At 39.0% G+C, this 21,301-nt stretch overlaps 1 protein-coding gene across 2 annotated transcripts in view; it reads left to right on the top strand.

Annotated features, from left to right (window-relative positions):
* Positions 1-11,273: 11,273 nt before the first annotated feature.
* The window catches only part of gjc1 (gap junction protein gamma 1), a 50,062-nt gene continuing 40,034 nt past the window's right edge, over positions 11,274-21,301 (top strand). Inside the window, exon 1 of one of the 2 annotated variants that reach the window (XM_038284247.1) lies at positions 11,274-12,036. The gene's annotated coding sequence lies outside the window, so the exon portion shown is untranslated. The remainder of the gene's footprint in view (positions 12,037-21,301) is intronic. The other variant, XM_038284238.1, reaches the window with a different exon arrangement.

Here is a 21,301-nt window from a genome sequence, read left to right as displayed (position 1 = left end):
TTCTGCTTAAAGTCCGATCCAGTGATGGAAGAGCCATGATCTGGGTTTCCTCTTGGCCCAGAAGACCTGCTGTAATCAATTAAATCACAAGTTCCTGTAAAACCCAAACAGACTTAGGTTATGGACAATGATCATAAAGAAGCGTTGGCCTACCCGGAAGAAAGAATGTATATGGAAAAAAAATAAATCAAACATAAATAGCATGACCAGGCCTCTGGGCACACGGCTGGATCTGCTCCGGTGCAGCTGGCTGCCAGTGGGCTCTGTGAGCTTTCTGGGGCTTCTGCACAGCGGCTGCTGGGGGTGCCCCCCGATTGCTGCTCTTCTCCAGGAGAGGAGGTGTGGTTTTTCAAGCAATGATCCACCATTGTTGACCTATTATTTTATAAACATTAGGAATCACTTGAACCTTTGTTTTTGTTCTGATCAAGGTTAGAAAGTCCGGTTTTTGCTGCACTGGTCAAAAGCCATTTTTCTGTTTCGTCTTTCAATATATAAAAGTAACCCCATAGTCCTGATTACATTGTGTGGAAATATAGCAATTTAGAGAGAGAAAAAAATTAATTAAATGTCTGGACATGGTTGGTCTCATGTGAGGCTAAATTTTGCCTCAAAGAATGAAAGTGGAGCATGCTATATATTGGGTTACTGGTCATTTTGAAATGATTTTTTTTGTGTGTTTTTTAGTTTTTTTTTTGTGTTTTCAATTTTAATAAGCATCTTGTTTTAAAGATATTTCTGCCTTTCTAAGGTATTTTTTTTTATTCCTTTCTTACTTTGAATAAACATTTTCCATGGCTTTGAGTGCAGCAAGTTGTGTCCAAAGTGATCAGTTTTGGGGACAAGGTAGATGTTGACTGACCGTCCAGCTGTTAAACGGTGGACTAAGGCGGAAAGGTAAGGGTTTGACTTGTCAGCTAAATGTATCATATATTCAACATTTAATTAAGTTACTAAAAGAGTAAGATTTTTTTATAATCTATTTAAGATATGTAAATTAATTTTATTTTAATTATAAGCCATGTTGAAGATTTGACAAAAAATTTAACAGGATGCACCTTTTACCAGTGAATAGTTTTTCTGACACAAAGAGATGTGGACAGAATGCCCTTAACTGTGTTTAGTGCAACATAACATGCATACTAAAAATGCCTAAAAAAACAATGAATGCATTCTTGTTTTTATAAATTTAGAACAGAACAGAAAGCATGTAAATGAGTATGCAAAAGTTAATGAAAGAAATAACTCAAAAGTTTTGAATATGCCAATACAAAAAGAACCATTTATCACTGTTAGCTGTTAGAGAAAATAGAAATAAAACAAAATATCTACCATCAGAAATTAAAGCACTTATTTACTGCATGATATTTTTCTTTTCTTTATTTCGTCCATCTAATGGTATGGTGACACTCATTTCAGCGCAGCTCTACTGATGTCCTACTCCAGAGTTTAAGTTTTGGGTGATTGTAGAATCTTTTCAGTGATTCTGTTGTACATTTAGTGCTGTTGTGTCTAGGATTCATAATTCTGTTTCTGTCAACAGAAAGGCAGACCAATGGCCTCACATGTGGCAGTAGAGTTATTTGGAGCAGCCCACATAATCACCCCTCTACCGCCGTGCTTTGTGTTTATGCCACTACGGTATCTTCAAGCTCAGCCATGCAACAAACCTAAGTTTTGCTTTCTTTTAGAAACAAAACCTACTTATTAAGTTTATTTAAGTTAATTCAACCTACTGTACTGCCAATTAAAGCAACTGAAAGGTTTCTACTTGTATCTTTTTTATTTGATGATAATTTGATTTCCAGTCATTGGGAGGTGAGCCATGGAACCCTATAGCTTTTGTCTCTTCTTCATATCGTGTTAAATATAAAGTCCATAGAGGCAAACTGCCAAAATAAATTCCTGCTCCACAGTGTTGGTCACATCTGATAATCAGTGCGTTTAAAAGCAACGATGCAGCACTTCCTGTTGCGGACACACCTTTGCGTTTGTTCTTCATCTTTGTTTATCAGAGAATAGTTTAGCTTAGGGGCTTCTACACTGCAGTAAGATCTGTTCTTGGATATTAGACAGCTATCATCTCTGTTCAACCTGCCCATTGACACCTTATTAGGGGTTTTTATATCTTATTTCTACATTCGTATTGTTCAGATAATTTAAATGCTTTCATTGAGATTGTCATAAGATTAGGTAATTTTATGAGTTACTATTGTGTTCTATTTTAATAAGTACATTTTGCAGTATTAAAGTAACACTTGAAGAGTTGATTTAACACCAATCCGAGTGCATTTGGTCCCACTCTAAATTAGCGTTAAATTGTCAACATAATGTTCATCTTACTTACTATTTCAATTCCACAGTGTTAACTATGAAATGTAAAAGTACATTGACTCTTTTAAAGTTATTACAACAACAATTGGAGTGAGATATACATTACGTAGAGAGTTGATTTAACACTAATTCAGATTGGGACCAAATGCACTTGGTTTGGTGACAAATTTAACTCTTAAAGTGTTACTTTATGATGCAGTTTGGTCTTGGTTGTTTTAATCTACCTTAAAAATAAAGTTGAATTAAATTCCCCTGTACAGATTTATCCACAGGTTTCCAAACATAAAAGATATTGCTTTCTGACTGTTGGTTTGGAAATCTGCTTACAGCTCAGCAAGTTTTTTTTTTTCTCTTGCTAAAAGTTGAGTATTAAAGTAAAAGTCCAGCCAAAGAATTGCACAGCAAAAAAATGACTAATGCTCCACCAGAGCTACTACTTTTGCAGAAACTGACCACAGTCAGTATCTCTGATAAAAGATGGACCCTGCAGGGCAAAAGCATTTAAGCCAAGCTGCTGTATATTGACCGCTCCCTCTTTAATCTCTCCTTTGACCATCTTTTTACTGCACTTCGGGATAGAAAGTGATTTACGTCTTTGTCACACCTACAGAAGACTGCGCTGTCTGAGAAGCTCAGTCCCTCATCACTCACCGCTGACAATCCCCCCCTGCAGCAGACCTGGAGGTGTTGTAGATGGGGAAGGTTAGAAAGCAAGCAGGAAGAGTCAAATATGACTTGAGCGACTTTTGACATTTGCGTTGAATGTCAATTCCGTCCAGCAAGACAAGTGATTTATTTTTCAGCAAAAATTGGTAGATGGGGCTGTTCTGCCCTTTTCCAAACGCTGAGGGGAAAGGGAACCGCAAAGACTAAGGAAATTGTGATCACCAAAGCCCAAACTAGACAAGCAGCTAAGTCTCTGCTCTGATCGGGTAATGGACATGTGGTGGTCCTTCAGGGTTTGCATCCTGTCACACATCTGCTCCATTAGAGGGTATTGAGCTTTGCACATGTTTTGAGTTAGTGTGCTTTTTCTGCCTTTTCCCTTTTGCTGCCCTGAACCCGGGTCTGGCCCCGGGTGCAGATATGTATGGCAGCAGTTCTTGCCAGTCTGAACACAAGGCCCTGGAGCTCTCGTTACAATCTGTGGCCCTTGTGCTAAATATAGGCAGACGCAGACTGTGGTACATGGCCTGCTTGGGGCAACTTCCTCCGTTTCCTTTGCAGCTTTCTCCCAAGCACCTCATCTGTCACCTTCCCCTGCAGTGTATTTGCATTTCTTGAGTTCATGTGTTCTGCCCTGTCTCTCTGCAACCATGAACCTCAGTGGCTCTGCCGTGTGTCGGTGACTCAGTCACACTTGTCTCTTCCTCCTAACATCATGTACAAATCTTTTGCTCTGGAATCTCCTGTGGCAGGCAGTTCAGCAAGGCTAGGTTGCATGCAAATCGTCTACTAACAGTGAAAACACAGCCATGGATCATTAATAGCTCTGAAGGCTTAGTGGAGATGAATAGTGTTTAGTCATCTGACAAACAATCTCATGACTACACCAACTGCAATGGAAGAAATTATTTAAACAACTTAAAAGAAGGAATTAGGAGGATTTTTAGCATAGTTCTGCACCTTTGCCATTTAACCACCTCATTTTAATACATAAAGGGTCCAGTGAAGATTTGTAAAGAATTTGAGAGTGAAATGGATCAAGCAATCCTGTAAAAAAAAAAAAAAGATTTATGTTTGCCATGTTTCATATCTTGGTAGGGCAACTTTTTTCAGTTCAGTTTTCTTTCAAAATCAACTATGTTAAGATTTACATTTATAAGATATGTACATGTTTGTTCCCTGAAAATTAATTTTTTTTGTTTTTGTCTTCACGGAATAATATCATGAAACAAAAGTTAATATCACAGAATGGAACAGATATCAAGGCCAGCTGGCTTTATATGAAAAAGTTATCTTCTGTTTTTCTGTCGGTGGTCAGAGGGCCCAGTTGCACCAATATGGCAGCTTCCCAGGGCAGCTGTGGCTCCAATGTGGCTGACCACTCACCATCATTCACCATGTGAATGTGCGTGAATAACTGATTGTGGTGTGAAGAGCTTTGGAGTCCCCTGACTTAAAAAAGCACCATATAAGTGCAGCCCATTTCCGATCACCTTCATTAACTGTCATTAATCTAATCTTTTTTGTTTTATTTCACAAGCTCTACTCAGGCCTGATTACTGACTGAAGCACAGCATGGAGAAATCACTTAAATAACGTAGGATCAGTCTGACAGCACAAAGTCGGCTCTTAAATGTGTTTAGATAGGATCTGACCAGATAAGCAACCAAGACATTCTCATCTATTTCTGTCTGGAATGAGATTTGCAGTGATCTTTCTAAAATTTAGGATATCAACAAACTGCATTGAGAGCAATTCTCTACAAATGGAGAAAAAATGGAGCAGTGGTGAACCTCCTCAGATGGGGCCATCCTGCTATGCTTTTGTTTTTTACACAATAGGAGGCCACAAAAGTATCCAGATCAGTACCTGAAGAACTGGAGGCCATCATTTAAGATCAGTTTTCCTCATTCAAAAATAGGAATAAGGTCAAACATTGCATATTTGTGGGTTATCCTAGGATCTCTTACTGCTTCACCTGAACCACCTGTGACGTCCCTCATTCAACTCCAGTCAATCATCTTGGGGGCCACACTTTCTTCGAAGCTAAACATCTTTCAAGATCCTCTTCATTTAGCTCCTGGCCTAACTTCTCTCTCCCGCACGCAAGCAAACTTTCACCCATCTCCACCCCATCACCTCCCTCACTCTCAGACTATTCAGAGTCCCACTCATCCTCTGGCTCATTCCATCACCAGTATCCGAGCCCCCCCCCCTGGAAAATTACTCTAATCCTTTTCTAAGTGACTCGTCCAAGCACATGTTGATTCACAGCATGAAAGTCTTCTGCCAGGGCTCGAGTACTAACTTATTTCATTTATGTCACTATCTAAATATCTGCTTCTGTCTCCTAGAACCACAGATGTCCGCTCAACTGAGCCTTGGAGGCTTCTTCCTGTTAAAAGTGAGTTTCCTCTCTACTGTCGCCACATGCATGCTCAGTTTAGGGATTCCAGAGAGTTAATGAGTCTGCACAATCAGCTGATTTTCCTTAGATAGAAAACTTTGACCCAATCTGACTGTTTATATACACTCACCGGCCACTTTATTAGGTACCCCATGCTAGTAACGGGTTGGACCCCCTTTTGCCTTCAGAACTGCCTCAGTTCTTCGTGGCATAGATTCAACAAGGTGCTGGAAGCATTCCTCAGGGAGTTTGGTCCATATTGACATGATGGCGTCACACAGTTGCCGCAGATTTGTCGGCTGCACATCCATGATGCGAATCTCCCGTTCCACCACATCCCAAAGATGCTCTATTGGATTGAGATCTGGTGACTGTGGAGGCCATTTGAGTACAGTGAACTCATTGTCATGTTCAAGAAACCAGTCTGAGATGATTCCAGCTTTATGACATGGCGCATTATCCTGCTGAAATTGGCATCAGAAGTTGGGTACATTGTGGTCATAAAGGGATGGACATGGTCGGCAACAATACTCAGGTAGGCTGTGGCGTTGCAACGATGCTCAATTAGTACCAAGGGGCCCAAAGAGTGCCAAGAAAATATTCCCTTCACCATGACACCACCACCACCAGCCTGAACTGTTGATACAAGGCAGGATGGATCCATGCTTTCATGTTGTAGACGCCAAATTCTGACCCTACCATCCGAATGTTGCAACAGAAATCGAGACTCATCAGACCAGGCAACGTTTTTCCAATCTTCTATTGTCCAATTTCGATGAGCTTGTGCAAATTGTAGCCTCAGTTTCCTGTTCTTAGCTGAAAGGAGTGGCACCCGGTGTGGTCTTCTGCTGCTGTAGCCCATCTGCCTCAAAGTTCGACGTACTGTGCGTTCAGAGATGCTCTTCTGCCCACCTTGGTTGTAACGGGTGGTTATTTGAGTCACTGTTGCCCTTCTATCAGCTCGAACCAGTCTGGCCATTCTCCTCTGACCTCTGGCATCAACAAGGCATTTCCGCCCACAGAACTGCCGCTCACTGGATGTTTTTTCTTTTTCGGACCATTCTCTGTAAACCCTAGAGATGGTTGTGCGTGAAAATCCAAGTAGATCAGCAGTTTCTGAAATACTCAGACCAGCCCTTCTGGCACCAACAATCATGCCACGTTCAAAGTCACTCAAATCACCTTTCTTCCCCATACTGATGCTCGGTCTGAACTGCAGGAGATTGTCTTGATCATGTCTACATGCCTAAATGCACTGAGTTGCCGCCATGTGATTGGCTGCTTAGCTTAATTTAGTGTTAACGAGCAGTTGGACAGGTGTACCTAATAAAGTGGTCGGTGAGTGTAGGAATTTAATTAAATAAAGCTTTCTTTGTGTTCTTCAGAAAAGTTCCGAAAAGTAAAAGTATGTACAGAGGCCCTAGCCCTTGATGCGACCGATCCCAGTTCGAATCTGGCCTGTGGTCCTTTGCTGTATCTATCTCCCTTATACCCCATCTCCTGTTAGCCTACTTTCCAATAACGAGCCACTAGTGCTGCAAAAACCTCAACATAAAAAAAATTAACCTTTGCTATTTTCAACCCACGGGTTGAAATACTTGATGGCAGATGTTATCACTAATCACTTATTAGCACTTTCTCAGGAGGTCAAAGTTGATTTTAAGTCCCTTTTCATTTTAATTACTTATGTTATATTTGTATTATTTTAAACATTTGAATGTGACAACAGAAGCAATCTATGGAACGCCAAATATTTTTCACAATGTTCCAATTATTATTTTTTTGTTTTTTTCTGGAATGGAAAAGGTGCTGTAAAATATTGATCCACTTCCAAAAAGATAATTGAATATCGCACTAATCTTGACTTCCACCTATTCCTTAACCTTCCCCCAGTGCAACCTTCCTGTCATTCTCACAGAAAACCATTGCATAACATGTTGTTATTTTCTTTGCAGAAGGTCTGTCACCATGTGAGATCTGGCAAGGTCGAGGTTTGTGTGCAGGCACTTTCACTTGCACACATGCTCACGAAGAAATTGCACAACCTTATGACTGTGTGACTTTTTCCCACTTGGTCACCCGAAGGATCTACAGCACTGAATCATATCGCTTGTTATTACATAAGAGGACTCAGAATTAAGTTTTCTCCAGAATGTAGCCTGTAAAGTGATTTAGACAGGACATGCATGGATGGCTACAGAATCACAGAGGGGGTTGGATGAACTTGTGCTTCAGAACAATCAAGCTGCAAACTCAAAACAACCAGCGGTTTCAATTTGCCAAATGAGGCATATGTGTCCCGCCGCTTGAGGCCTTGGGTGGAAGCACATTTAGACCATATGAAGGCCCTCGCTCAGACTGAGCAGCTTAAGTACCTTGACTGATCCAAGTCCTTTAACTAGTTTCTCAGCAGGAGATGTTTTTGATCATATTAGACATTGTTTCCCGAAGGCTCCTGCTGGCTTCGGGCATTTTTAAAAAAGAAATCCTGTGATGGATCATTTTCTAGCAAATATTTTGAGCCATTACTTACCAAATGCACCCTATTGGGAGCTATGAAACCCCAACAGTGAGGTCCTTAAATGATCATAAAAATAACATTGAATTAAAAAGTGATTTCTGGTGGCTGATTTTTGGATCTGGTGAAGAAAGTCAATATAACTGGTTTATTTTGTATGATTCTAGGCCTCAGCTAGAGATAGTTGATGTCCAGTTTTTTGTCACTCATCAGATCAAGTCGCTATTTATCTTCCTAGGCCCAGAAAACCCAAATTATTGCTTTTGCAGATAAAATTAAAACAAATTATTATTGTTCTTTGTAGTGTTTTATAGATCTCATCTTGTAAATGAGCATGTTTTCGACCTTTTTATTATAATATTTCTATGTTAAGATACATGTGCGTAATAAATGCATATATATTTCATATGCTGTTACAATCCCCCCCCTTTACCATCCAGGAGCACCTTTTATTTTTACTTTAATTGTCTGACCATGTGTTGTAAGCTTTTATTTTCTGCATATTATACCATATAAGCTTTGTACTGTATTTGTTTGATTGTTTAAATAAAAAACTTAAATTACAAAAAAAAGTAAATTAGCATGTTTTGCTCTAAGCTTTTCAGAAAAAAACGCTTTTGTGGCGTTTTCTGCAGCACGTTTACGGTGTGGCTCTACCAGTTTTGCACACATATATTGTTTTTCTTGTATTTATTTATTTTTTCACTTATTCTTTACAGAACTGCTTATTGTCAAACAGACTTGTGTTTGTAAAAAGCATTTCAAGAGCTAATACAGATTCTCAAGTAGGTCTGAACTTATCCTGGGTCAATCTAACTCAGGAATTCGCTTTGATCTTAAAGGAGAATTCCGGTTTTTTACACTTTAAGCCCATTTTCTGTAGTGTCCAGGATGAAATCGAATGATCGACACCAAAAGTTTGACAATTGGTCCTGTCTCTGCTTTTTGGCTCATTTAGAATCCACCCCTGGCTGCTTCATAATGGCTGCCATAGTGCATGTCCGATAATGTCCTTAAAACAACGTTAAACATTCTTTTTTTAAAATATGCTACTCACCGGGTCGTCAGCGCTGTTCAATGACGTTCCAAAAAAAGTTTTGTGAAGAAAAAACGTTCCTGTAGTGTTTTATTTAGCATTTTGTAAATCCCATTGAGTTCTGTAGGAATAGTCAATATTCCGCTGCCACCGGAAACGGAAATGGGGCCTGTTTACACAGTTGTAGTCTTTTCGCTTCACTCTGTGTACTCCGACGTCGAGAATCAAGAATCCACCTTTCGTATTCCATTTTCAGAGTTTTTTAAAGTGTTTAACAGAGACGTTAGCACCTCGACGTCGGAGTACACAGAGTGAAGCGAAAAGACTACAACTGTGTAAACAGGCCCAATTTCCGTTTCCGGTGGCAGGGGAATATTGACTATTCCAACAGAACTCAATGGGATTTACAAAATGCTAAATAAAACACTACAGGAACGTTTTTTCTTCACGAAACATTTTTTGGAACGTCATTGAACAGCGCTGACGACCCGGTGAGTAGCATATTTAAAAAAAAGAACGTTTAAGGTTGTTTTAAGGACATTATCGGACATGCACTATGGCAGCCATTATGAAGCAGCCAGGGGTGGATTCTAAATGAGCCAAAAAGCAGAGACAGGACCAATTGTCAAACTTTTGGTGTCGATCATTCGATTTCATCCTGGACACTACAGAAAATGGGCTTAAAGTGTAAAAAAACGGAATTCTCCTTTAATATTTGTAATTTGTTTAGGGTTGCTGCCCTGCTTGAAGTTAAAGTCCTATGAGAGTATAAACTTTTTTATGACCTCTAACTTTTTCTCTATCCATGTATATTTCCTTTAAGCAGCTTCCCAGACCCTGCTGATTAGTCGTCCTCAGCCATCACCATGTTTCTCTCACTCATCTCACTAAGCTCTCTCTGTCTTATGTTTGGTGCGTCCGTTAATCAGCTTAATGATAACTTAGAAGTGGACTTATGGATAAAAAAAAAAAAGAAAAAAAAAATTGTTTTATTTTTGTCATAATTGTAAAGTTTGCAATTAAGGGTTGTCTTATTCAGTCTCGCACATGAGCCTTGGATCTCTGCAGCTCCTCCAGTTACCATGGCCCACCTGGTTACTTGGCTAGTTTTCAGCAGGTTTGTGCCTTATATTTTCCATTTTCAAAATATACTTTGAACACACCTTAGTGAGGTATTCTACAGGCGCATATTATCTTTTACTAAACCATACACACCTTTATTCCTCATGGCCAGGGTGCCATGGCTTAGGTTGCAAAAATAACTTTAGAAAAGCAGTCACGTGACTGTTGCTTGTACTAGTTCTCAGTTATTTTTATTTTTTTTTAGTTTCATATATAGGACTTTATATGCGTGTATGTGCCACCTGTTTAGGCGCAACTGTTCTCTAAAAAGACTAAGGCCTTCAAAAAAGTTAATTTTATTTAGTGGTGTCAGGACCGAGGGGGTTCAAACATTCATGTTCATGCCAGGCTTTTTAAGTGATTTATAAAAAAAAAAATACATTTAGAATCTTTTATTCTCTCAAAATGTTTGTAGCTACAGTATAATGTGATAAAATGTGCAAATGTTAAAGGGAATGACTATGCTTACTTTAGCGTTTTATGAAGATGATTATAGCCACAGCGATTTTAATGGAGACATTACTAAATATTACCACCTATAAAGTAACACATTCAGTGGTGGTTCTAGACCAAATGTTTCAGGGGGCCAGGAGGGGGCCAGAGGGTTTTTATGGGGGCCCAGAAAAGCATGAAATAAAAAAAACAGGGCAAGGGATTCAAGTATATTAAGATAGCTGCATGAAGTAAAATTTCTCTTCAATTAGTTTTAATTGAAATTCTATTTCTTATTAGGTCTATATACATTCATAATTTAGGAATTTTACATATAAAATTACCGTTTTCTATAAAATCTGAAATAGAACAAAAAAAAAAAAAAAGACAAATTCGGCCGTAAAAATTAGAGCAATTTGTTTTGAAAAAAAAACAAGACAAACATTTAGCAGATGAAAACTGGGATCCTATCTCAGTACCACTGAAGCTATCACCTTATTGTTTTTGAATAATTAGTAAAACAGAATTTGTAAAGAAAAGAAATGAAATAGATCCAAAGTACATATCAGTAACCATGTTGGATATCATCATTAGAATTTCTTTGAGTTTTATGTCTTCAGTACAGGGGCCATAGCAGGGGCAAGGAAATGATCTACAGGGGCACTGGCCCCCGTTGGCCCCTGTCTAGAACCGCCCATGTGTTACACATAGTTTAATAAATAGTGTCAGCAGCTGTTTGTGTGATGCCTTTGCAGTCTGACGCTATTTTAACACCGGATCTCGTTTTGAAGCAGATGTTTAAGGACCCAAAATATGTGACCTGTCGGGTGCGCGCACTGCCAAACGCGCGTACGCGCAACATCATCTTTTCTTTTTTTTTTCACCCACCGCTCTCTGCAAACCGAAGGGTCGACGGGCTTCCACTGAGAGGTTCCAGCTGTCAGTCACCGAGCTCCCCGATCAGCAGACAGATGTTTGAGGCTGTGCGGCCCGGATCAACCTCCGACTGATCAACAGATCTGCAACTGTTAACCACTCCTGCAAGATGAGGGACCCGAAAGGCAGCGCCGGAGCCATGTGAGCCACTGACATATTTATCCTTCAATTCCCGATCCAGGCAGCCACAGAGATGTGAAGAAAGGAGCGCCAGAGACTCGCTTCTAATTCGGCCGTTTTAGCAGGAGGATCGCTACCAAAATGACCAGACTATTGTCTCCTCTCATTGTAACGGAACGGGCCCGCAGGGATCTTGGCACCGGTTTTACGCAGCAGACCACATAGTTTTCATCGACATTCAGCTCGACTGAGGAGCGAACACATGGACAAAGCCTGCCTACGCACGCCTCGTAGTGATGCTGTGAAGTGAGCGTTTGAGAAGCCATCAGAGAAACATCCAGCTGGTTCCTCCTGACAGGAGAAACATCAGGGAAGAATCTACGGCCAGTCCAACACGTCCTTCCCTTCGTCCCCAGACAAAGAAACGTCTTATACCCTAAAGCATTTTCACAGACTCGCATAGCGGTAAGAAATCACCCTTTATTCACAATTTTACTGAAATATTACCACGCTAATCCAGTGGGGGATGAGGGGGAAAGTCAGGGTCAAAGGCGCACCAGAACGCACAGACTGTCCAACTGCAACAACATGAACGTTTCTAAAATACCTGACACCTAACTGTTATCAATAACTACGAATAACAATAGGAAAACAAATAGACAAGGAAGCATCTGATTCTTGTTCATCACTTTTGAAAGTCACTTTAAAAGTCAAACTGCTTACTTATTTCAGTCTTTTATCTAGAAATGAGTAAAAATGTCTTAAATCAAGTGTATTTACCCCTAATTTGAGCAGGTTAATAAGATGATTTGCCAATGGAATTAGTATGTTTACTCTTAAAATAAAATAATAAGATAATATGCTCTTGAAATGAGACAAGGCAATTTCTTTTTCTTATTTTAAATGCAATTTTTTTTGTCCATTTGGCATATTATCTCCCTTTCCAGCTCAACGCACTTATTTTAAGAAAAAAATGACTTAGTTAGATTTATATTTCTTGCAGTGTGGAGATAAAGGACGTGCAGGGATTTGGTTCCTGTATGTTTTCATAAATCTCAGGGTTCAGAATATCTTTACACATAAACACATGCTTTTGATTTATAATTTATGATCTAACAAGCGCTGGAAAGCATTTCCTAACAAAGCGACACATGTTATTTCAGGGGATTCTGATTGAAATGATGATGAATTATGACAAACTTGCAGATCTTTATTTAAATACTAAGATAATTTAGCAACATCTACAAAAAAAAATGTTGGCAGCTTATAAAGTCTGTTTGTAATTTGGATTATTTACTGTAAGCTTTTTAGTCATAGTTCTGGAAATAAACAAATCCTTTAATCTAATGTTTGTTATAAAGGTGGAAAAGCAATCATTCTTTTAGGTGTGACATGCAAAATTCACTGTTATTCATTTTAAGCACATAGAAGAAGCAACATTTGCTGCAGGTTCTTTAATAGTTTTGATTAGAATGATTATAAGACTATTTCCATTTATGCATCAAAGCATACGACCCAACCAGGATAGCTGAAGCATTTTCCAAATAAAAAAATTTATTGATTTCTTAGTTTTGAATTGTTTAATAAGTCAAAGGTGGAAAAGAAATCAGTTTGATCATCAAGTTGGGGACGATTGGCTGATTCTGATCAATTCTTGAAAATGAGCCTTTATAGAAAAATATGCCACAAATCCAAGAAAGATTGAATATTTTCAAAGTTATCATTCATCTGCATCCCTTCAATACAAAGAAAGTAAAATCGGATTGGATTGTAAAATATGCTAAATATGTCGATTTTCATCATATCATATTTGGCACATCAGTTTTTGAGACACCTGCATTATCAGTGTGATACTTTTGTTCATGAAAACCCGGAATTACACAATCAGACACAGAAAATCTATAAAAGATTAAAAAGAAAGGCCTTATGTATAAAAATTTATGCATATAAATGACCTCATTTATTTAGATAATAAGTGATCTAAATAAATAATACAAAATTTGTCAGAAAGTTCAATGAATAAAATGTTCAATCTATTATTTCATGGTCCAGACTTTAAAGGGTTAAGGCAACTTGATCGTTGTGATAAAAAAAACATCCTATTTGATCACAACTTGATCACAACTTACATTATACAGATGACACCCAAATGCACATTTCTTCTCTAAGCCCATAATCCTCCATTGATTAAGTTCCTCAAACTAAATAAAAAAAAAATGTTTCCTTGCTGTCCATTGTTACCAGATGTAGCAGCCTCACCTTCAACAGCTGTCTGTCTATAGAACACCATATAAACTTATATTGTATCCCTTCTAAACCTTAACATTCTCCGTCCATTTCTTACATCCACCACTGCAGCTTTCTTCATCAACATGCTCGTCATAACTCTCTAGTTTCTGGTCTTCTTAACAAGCTACTTTACAAACTTTAACTTGTCCGTAACGCACATTTCTGGGTCAATTCCAGAACTTCTTCTTTTAAACATCTTATTTGATTACCCATCAAATATCACTATAATCTGAAGGTTTCCCTCCTAATCTCACTCATCTTATTTGCAATCATGCGTCTGTTTGAACTCTTTGCTCTTCTTCATCCTTTTTCTTTTCTTCACACCTCTTTCCTGTTAGTAAACCATGGGGTCCAAAGCGCTGCTCTAGCATAGCTCCACATTTTTGGACTTCTTTCCCACAATGCATCCCTGGTTCTGACTCTTTATGGAAGATCACGCCTGTTTAAAGTTGCTTATTCTGTGCGACCAGTGTGCCGTTGTGCCATTGTTAAGCATTTTATCATTGTTTGCCCTTGATCTGTTTTTATGCTTAATATTGCTGCAGTTCTTATATTTTATGTTTAGTATATTGTTATCAGTAAATTACAGGTAAGTAAGAGTGAATAAGGAAAAAGAGTAGAAAATGTACCCTAAAAAGCCTCACCGTTTGGCTCATGTGTTATGTAATCTTTGCCTCCTGCATCTTTACTCCGCTGTAGCCCTTTTACTTTCTTTTGCTTCGCGTTAGGACTTACCAAATAAGGCTCTGTCCGTCCTTCCATTTCTTGCTCCAGTCATTATCTCAGTACATTAGAAAAAAAAACACTCTCCACCACTTACTGCCTTTTCTGTTGAGGAGCAGCCAACACCTGGAGTTGTTCACCATAATGAGGAACGGTCTCTTTGAAATGTGTCGTGTTGGTTTCAGTGTGGAGCAATTTGTCAGTGCCACAGTAGCAACAGCTCAGATATGAGCCACCATAATGAGTTTCTCCCTCTGTGCTTCAGAAAATCCCTGCTACATGTGAAATCATTGTGATGGATTTTGGAGCCTCTTAGTGCCACTGAGTGATTCCTAGTATAAGCGTACAAAGCAATGTGTTTTTTTGTGCTAAATTTCTTTTTTTTTTTTTGGTAAGCTGCCACCTCTGTTTGCCCTCTCTATTTTTGTTTCCATCAAGAGAAAGCAGTTTTGGCATTTCACAGTCTTGGATTCCTCATTAACATTTTCAGTATGTGAAAGTATTTAGCGAGGCAGTCTATTTCTCCAGCTCTCCTCCCCTCTTGTTACCCCACCCCACCCCACACAGACCATTATTTCACTTCTTGTGATAGGAGACAAGAGGAAAAGTCAACCCTTTTGCTCTGCAGCTCTGAGAGAGAGAAATGAGGAGCATATTCTGGATGGCAGCTGAGAAATAACCCTGAACTTCAAACTACGCTCTTCTTCTCTTTTACTACTAGAGCATTTCTTTTGGTATTTTCTGCATCCCTTAGGATAAAAAATATGAAATAAAAATCCTGACCTTGTGGATATGAGTGATAAATTGTGCATTGATGTTTATTAAATGATCAAAGGATGTCCTAGAAATGATACATAGCCTCTTAACTGTGCTGTGCTGAGGTATATCCAATGTTTCTATTTGACAAGATATTTTAGATTTATTTTTCTTTCAGTGGTCTTCAGAAATTGAAGTTCATATGTGAGTCTAAGACAACATAGCTGATTCAAATAATTCAAGTCTAGCAGCATGAAAAATACCTTGTAGATTGGTAATGTTAATTATTAATGCAAATACTGGATGGAAGGTGGAGCCAGATTTAAAGAAAATCTCTACGAAACTCTATTCATAACTTTAGAATATATCTTAATCTTTCAGAGTTTGATTTTCTGGACCGAATTACAGATTAGGAAGCAACATGATGAGTTGAAGATTTGATAAAATAATGTTTACAGTGAGACAGAGATCCTGGAGACTGACAACAAAATGAAGGCATGCATTATGGGGAAAGCAAGAGGCAAAATGAGGAGACAGAACTTATTACCTCATTGTTTTGATGGGAGGATTAAAATTAAATGGTCAAACTGACACCCGGCACACTGAGCAAATAAAACTAATACAGCAAATCCAAATTTGTAAAAATGACAGCGTATGGCAGAACCTATAGAATACAATAAACAAATAAAAGAAGCCAGAAGACATGAATAAAATATAACCCGTACTATAAGACCTACAGATCATGACATGATTGCCTTTAGCTGAAATCCTAACAACCTGTCTTTTATGGGAAATCAATAATATTATATAAATTGTCCAGTACATTAGCCTGCTGTGCTTTTAATTTGCAGTTAAAAGCTAGAATCACTGTGGGGGTTGTGATTAGTGATGGCCCATTAAACCGAAGATGCATTTGATCTCCTTTAAGGACTTTTGAAACAGCACATCAGATCAAGAGCTTTATAATTTAATTTAACATAAGGCACAGTACAGAGCAAAAGTTTGGACACACCTTGTCATCAAAGAGTTTTTTTATTTTCATGACATACTGAACCAGCATGGCTACCACAGCATCTTGCAGCGGCATGCTATTCCATCCGGTTTGCGTTTAGTTGGACCATCATTTTTTTTTTCAGAAGGACAATGACCCCAAACACACCTCCAGGCTGTGTAAGGGCTATTTGACCAAGAAGGAGAGTGATTAGGGTGCTGTGCCAGATGACCTGGCCTCGGTGAGCTGAATGTGGAGTAAAGGCAAAAGGGCCAACAAGTGCTAGGCATCTCTGGGAACTCCTTCAACTGTTGGAAAACCATTTCAGGTGACTACCTCTTGAACCTCATCAAGAGAATGCTAAGAATGTGCCAAGCAGTCATCAAAGCAAAAGGTGGCTACTTTGAAGAAACTACAATATGAGACATATTTTCAGTTGTTTCAAACTTGTTCTGTTAAGTATAGTAAGAAAACTCTTTGAATGAGAAGGTGTGGCGATATATATATATATATATATATATATATATATATATATATATATATATATATATATATATATATATATATATATATATATATATATATATATACACTATATTGCCAAAAGTATTTGCTCACCTGCCTTGACTCACATATGAGCTTAAGTGACATCCCGTTCCTAATCCATAGGGTTCAATATGACGTCGGTCCACCCTTTGCAGCTAGAACAGCTTCAACTCTTCTGGGAAGGCTGTCCACAAGGTTTAGGAGTGTGTTTATGGGAATTTTTGACCATTCTTCCAGAAGCGCATTTGTGAGGTCGCACACTGATGTTGGACGAGAAGGCCTGGCTCTCAGTCTCCGCTCTAATTCATCCCAAAGGTGTTCTATCGGGTTGAGGTCAGGACTCTGTGCAGGCCAGTCAAGTTCATCCACACCAGACTCTGTCATCCATGTCTTTATGGACCTTGCTTTGTGCACTGGTGCACAGTCATGTTGGAAGAGGAAGGGGCCAGCTCCAAACTGTTCCCACAAAGTTGGGAGCATGGAATTGTCCAAAATGTCTTGGTATGCTGAAGCATTCAGAGTTCCTTTCACTGGAACTAAGGGGCCAAGCCCAGCTCCTGAAAAACAACCTCACACCATAATCCCCCCTCCACCAAACTTTACACTTGGCACAATGCAGTCAGACAAGTACCGTTCTCCTGGCAACCGCCAAACCCAGACCCGTCCATCAGATTGCCAGATGGAGAAGCGCGATTCGTCACTCCAGAGAACGCGTCTCCACTGCTCTAGAGTCCAGTGGCGGCGTGCTTTACACCACCGCATCCGACGCTTTGCATTGCACTTGGTGATGTATGGCTTGGATGCAGCTGCTCGACCATGGAAACCCATTCCATGAAGCTCTCTGCGCACTGTTCTTGAGCTAATCTGAAGGCCACATGAAGTTTGGAGGTCTGTAGTGATTGACTCTGCAGAAAGTTGGCGACCTCTTCGCACTATGCGCTTCAGCATCCGCTGACCCCGCTCCGTCAGTTTACGTGGCCTACCACTTCGTGGCTGAGTTGCTGTCGTTCCCAAACACTTCCATTTTCTGATAATACAGCTGACAGTTGACTGTGGAATATTTAGGAGCGAGGAAATTTCACGACTGGATTTGTTGCACAGGTGGCATCCTATCACAGTTCCACGCTGGAATTCACTGAGCTCCTGAGAGCGACCCATTCTTTCACAAATGTTTGTAAAAACAGTCTGCATGCCTAGGTGCTTGAATTTATACACCTGTGGCCATGGAAGTGATTGGAACACCTGATTCCAATAATTTGGATGGGTGAGCAAATACTTTTGGCAATATAGTGTATATATATAAATATATATATATATATATATATATATATATATATATATATATATATATATATATATATACATAGGGTCAATTTTGCATCATTCGCCTTTCTGTCTGGATATATATCATGCCTTCATAGCTAAGTTGATAAAATTCATAGTTCAGGAATAGTTCATCAAATACATAATTAATTGGTGCAGGTCTGGACATTGGGATGGCCACCCAAAAAATCGAACAATTTCCTCTTTTTTTTGCACCCAAAACCAATTCTGATGTGTGCTTAAGGTCATCACCTTGTCGTAGCACCCAGGTGTGTTCATGTTTAAAACCTGTAGCCGTTGATCTGAAGTGCTAAATATTGATTCTATGATCTTTGCCGCTGCACGTTAGGGTTATTTCCTTCTCTTTTTTTTGTTATCCTGATTATGGGTTTTGGACATGTAATCCACCGGGGTGGCCCAATTATGGGTGTTATCTGACTCAGCCTGCTACCTGGGGATGTTTTGGTCTAGTGTTTTAAAGTACCTGTAAAAACTGTAACTTTTCAGGGGGAGTTGTGAGGATTATTCTTTGTCATTCATACATTTGTATTAAAACCAGATATTACCTACATGCTTAGTATAGATAGTTTTTCGACCCAGGGTTTCACACTTTAAAATATTGCGGCTTCTTCAAAGACAGAGATAATAACTGTTTTCAGAGAAAGCTCTGACAGTGTGCATCACACTGTTCTTGTTCTAAAAACTTGTGTTATCTCAATATGGCTGGAGCCAGTGATGTCCCACCTTTTACTAACAATATGTGTGTGATGTAATGATGTGGCAGGGTCTGACTGCACTTCTATGAAAAGCTTCTGTTATTTGGGGCCCTTTACTGATGTAGGGAGCCCGGCAAGGCCCTCTATATGTAACTTAAGCCATATCTTTGGTCTGATTAAACCTGCCGTCAGGTTTTATGGTCATATACATTGGAAAGTCTAATTTAAAGTGGTTGTTCCCAGTCATCTCTTCCCAGGAAAAGAACAGGAAGCAAAGCTCCAAGGCACATCCCGCATTAGGGATTATCTGCTTGCCAGTTCCTATAAGCCACCTACTGAAGTGAAAAACAAATAGTTAAAATATAGTTCTCTTTCTTCCATCAACCCCAAAGAATGATGCTGCCATCACCATGCTTGACAGCTGATGCTTCAACTGCAAATTTTATTCAAGCATGAATGTTTCAATTTTGACTTCTTTATATGTTAGCACCCCCATCCTCTGTTGTGTAGCACCTTGTGTAGTAGTTGTGTGCTCCACTAAAACAATGTTACTAACTCAAGTAAATAATTAAAAGCCTAAAATATAATTTACCCCCATTCTCACAATGTCTAAATCTAAATAATAATAAAAAAAATAGTTATAAAGTGTTATCTGCTGCATAAATGTTTACCTTTAAAAGAAGTGTTCAGTCGGATGTACAATGCCTGGATAAGCTTTTGAATTATAGTACCATGAGACACGGTAAATATAAACATCAATCTCCAGAACATGTGCAGTTGTTGTGATATTTTGTACCTTAAATGCTATTATGGGAATTCTTTTTGTTAATCGTTTCTATTTATCTACAGTTTTTCTTATTATTGAGAAAAATGTCTGCAGGATTTATTTTTTTAAAATGTCACACACACAGGAAGCAATTTCTGCTAAACGGATTCATTTTCTTTTTCAGTGTGGGATGCGAATTCTGGAAGAAATCAATGCTTTTACAAATTAAAAAAGCAGGTGCGTTGCAGAGTAAACAATCAGCACTGCGGGAGGCCTGGACTCAAAAGGTAGTGAAATTTTGAAATGCTGGGATCTAGGTGATGCGTGAAACATTAAGACTTGAAGTGAGATCATCCTTTGCTCCTCCAACATCTCTCAGCTGGCTTTGCCGAGCATGAAACATCAAGGTATTATGCTTATATCTTGTTCAGCAGACGGGAGCACGTAGCCAGGCTTAATCCTCGGAGTGTCTCTTTCTGAGGGAAAACCGTGTATTTATCCCCGCCAACTAGTATGGATTCCCTCTGCTTGCCGCCCAGCGCTTTGCCCAGCGTTTTTCTGCTTGCCAGTTCCTATAAGCCACTTTGAAGCAGCAGCAGCAGCAGAGGGAAGGTGCTTTGCTCTCATTCCATGTAATTACCAAGTGATTAAGGTTGTTAGAGGTCATCGGCTGTAAACCGGAGACACTGAGGCGTGTGTTTCAACGCACCTACTTTTGTTGTAAAAAGTTTCAGCTTCACTGACAGAGCGTGGTGAAAGCGCTGACGACACATTTTATGGATTTGGAGGATGTGATTGAACTTTCCACGTGTCAGCAAATGGTAATTTTCTGCTATTGTGATTAATAAATTAACTTTTTAATTTAATTTTTTAAATAATTAAACTCCTCTGGATGGCTGATATGAAAATAATTAGCTATTGAGATGTCTTTAGAAAAAAAATGTGGAGTTTAAAATATTGAACTAATTTTTAATTCATGAACTTTAAAGTGTGAAAGCTAAACTTAATGAAATTTTGATCTTCTCATGTTTCTTTAATTTGGTGATTCGATGAGCAGCTTAGTGGACTTACTGTGAAACCCTTCCTGATATTTAGCTCAGACCAAATAATATTAGGAGATGACAAGATGGGGAAAAGAGGACTCTCTGTGACTCAGGATGACTCCCCAAGAAAATGAGCCCTGCAGTCGGCACTGACCCTTCACAAATGGGCTCATTGCTTTTTGTGTCTACGCACGTGTCGCTGTGATGCCACATCCGATCTCCAAGTCTTTAACTGCAAAAAAACACAGAGGGGGGAGAGTCTGATTGTATCTGACAAAGGGAATCCTGTGATTCATGGAATCTGTGTTTTCTGTATTTTTTGCTGCATGCGATGGTTGGGCAATACACGTTTGCTTGTGTAAAGCAAAGCAGAAATGCCTTATCTCAAAATTCTGGGTAAATGTAACAATTAGCATTTTGCTTCATAATCATAAATACATTTGCCTGAAAAAGTATGGAAAATTGGCTTGTTGTAAAAACAAGGTTTAATTAAAATAATGGAAAAATCCTAACTGCACTTCTAGTTTAAATTACATTTGAAAACTAAATATGAATATGGTCATGTATTGCAAAAGAA

The sequence above is a fragment of the Cyprinodon tularosa genome, unplaced genomic scaffold (assembly GCF_016077235.1).
Source record: "Cyprinodon tularosa strain WSP-4 unplaced genomic scaffold, ASM1607723v1 ctg105, whole genome shotgun sequence".
NCBI lineage: Eukaryota > Metazoa > Chordata > Actinopteri > Cyprinodontiformes > Cyprinodontidae > Cyprinodon > Cyprinodon tularosa.
The sequence above is the reverse complement of the archived record's forward strand: the minus strand, read 5'-3'. Positions and strand labels throughout refer to the sequence as shown.